Source organism: Trachymyrmex septentrionalis, unplaced genomic scaffold (assembly GCF_001594115.1).
Source record: "Trachymyrmex septentrionalis isolate Tsep2-gDNA-1 unplaced genomic scaffold, Tsep1.0 scaffold37, whole genome shotgun sequence".
In the NCBI taxonomy this organism is placed as follows: domain Eukaryota; kingdom Metazoa; phylum Arthropoda; class Insecta; order Hymenoptera; family Formicidae; genus Trachymyrmex; species Trachymyrmex septentrionalis.
The window spans coordinates 3,990,048-3,991,230 of record NW_017305536.1 but is presented as its reverse complement, the minus strand read 5'-3'; the positions used below and the strand labels follow the sequence as shown (position 1 = coordinate 3,991,230).

Here is a 1,183-nt window from a genome sequence, read left to right as displayed (position 1 = left end):
TCCATTATCATTTTTATTTTTTAGATACACATGTGAGATATATCTTTACTGTTAAAAAATTTCCTTCTTATTATTCTTATATTGTAATTTTTTTATTTTAAAGAAACTTTAGAATGCTGACTCTCAAATATTATATCTCTGATGCAATATTATATCTTCGATTTATAAAACACTTTACAAAATTTTAAGTTTTACACCATACAAAAGACAAAAACATTTATATATTGAGACATCACAAACACTAGATATCATAATATGTAACATACAAATAATGTTCATGAATTTCTTTGACAAAATAATAAAGACAAATAATAAGACTTTGTAAATAATAATAACTTACGTTGCTTATCAAGATGAAATCTCTGTAATCTCTTGAACACTATTTCTCTCTCTCTCTCTCTCTCTCTCTCTCTCTCTCTCTCTCTCTTTCTCTCTCTCAGATATACATCCGCCTATCTATAATAAAACGTGCAAAATTATAGTATCACTCCAGTAACGTGTAATTTGTCGTAACGTTTACAATACTTTACAGAATCGAACGTACATGTCAGCCAGCGTAACATGATCCTTCCATTGGTCAATGAAGTCCTCGTAAGTTTCGCGTCGTCGCTAATTATTCCGCGCCGATGTTATTTCAGATTGATAAAGCAGCGCAATTTGCGGCCGTACGTATTCCGTTGAGGCTGCCACATGGCGTCGCGACGCGTTGCCATTTTCATTAACGCGTTACGCCGCCGCCGTCGCCGCCACGAGAGACGAGCATTCGGTACGCCACGAATGTGACAGCCGGACCCGAACGCTTCGGTTAAGGTCGAGCGGATTCGGTCCCCCTCGGATTTAAATATCGGCCGGAAATAGGACCTCCGTTCATCTCGCGCAGCATCGTGGAAAGCGGGTAGTAGGGGCTGCGGGAGGAGGTCCTTTCGATCCTTTCTCAAGCAGGATTGCGTTGCAGACTGGCAGAATTACTATAACAAAGCAGCATTTCTGTATTAAATAGATTAATCTTGTATTAGACTTGCTTTCGCAATTTCAATTTGTTTTTCGATAAAATATGACTGACGTAAATTTAATATAACTGACATCCTTTAAAAACACGTACCTACAAACTGTGCTAAAATTACATTTCATATGAATTATATGGATTCTTTAATTAATATAGAATTCTTTTTATTGATTTTTT

The 1,183-nt window shown here is 36.3% G+C and overlaps 1 long non-coding RNA gene across 1 annotated transcript in view; it reads right to left on the bottom strand.

Moving 5' to 3' along the window:
• The window catches only part of LOC108750543, a 1,309-nt gene extending 493 nt beyond the window's left edge, over window positions 1-816 (bottom strand). Inside the window, exons 1-2 of the long non-coding RNA XR_001939438.1 lie at window positions 545-816; window positions 341-456 (exon numbers count right to left, since the gene is read on the bottom strand). This is a non-coding gene — a long non-coding RNA (uncharacterized LOC108750543). The remainder of the gene's footprint in view (window positions 1-340; window positions 457-544) is intronic.
• Between the last annotated feature and the right edge of the window lie 367 nt (window positions 817-1,183).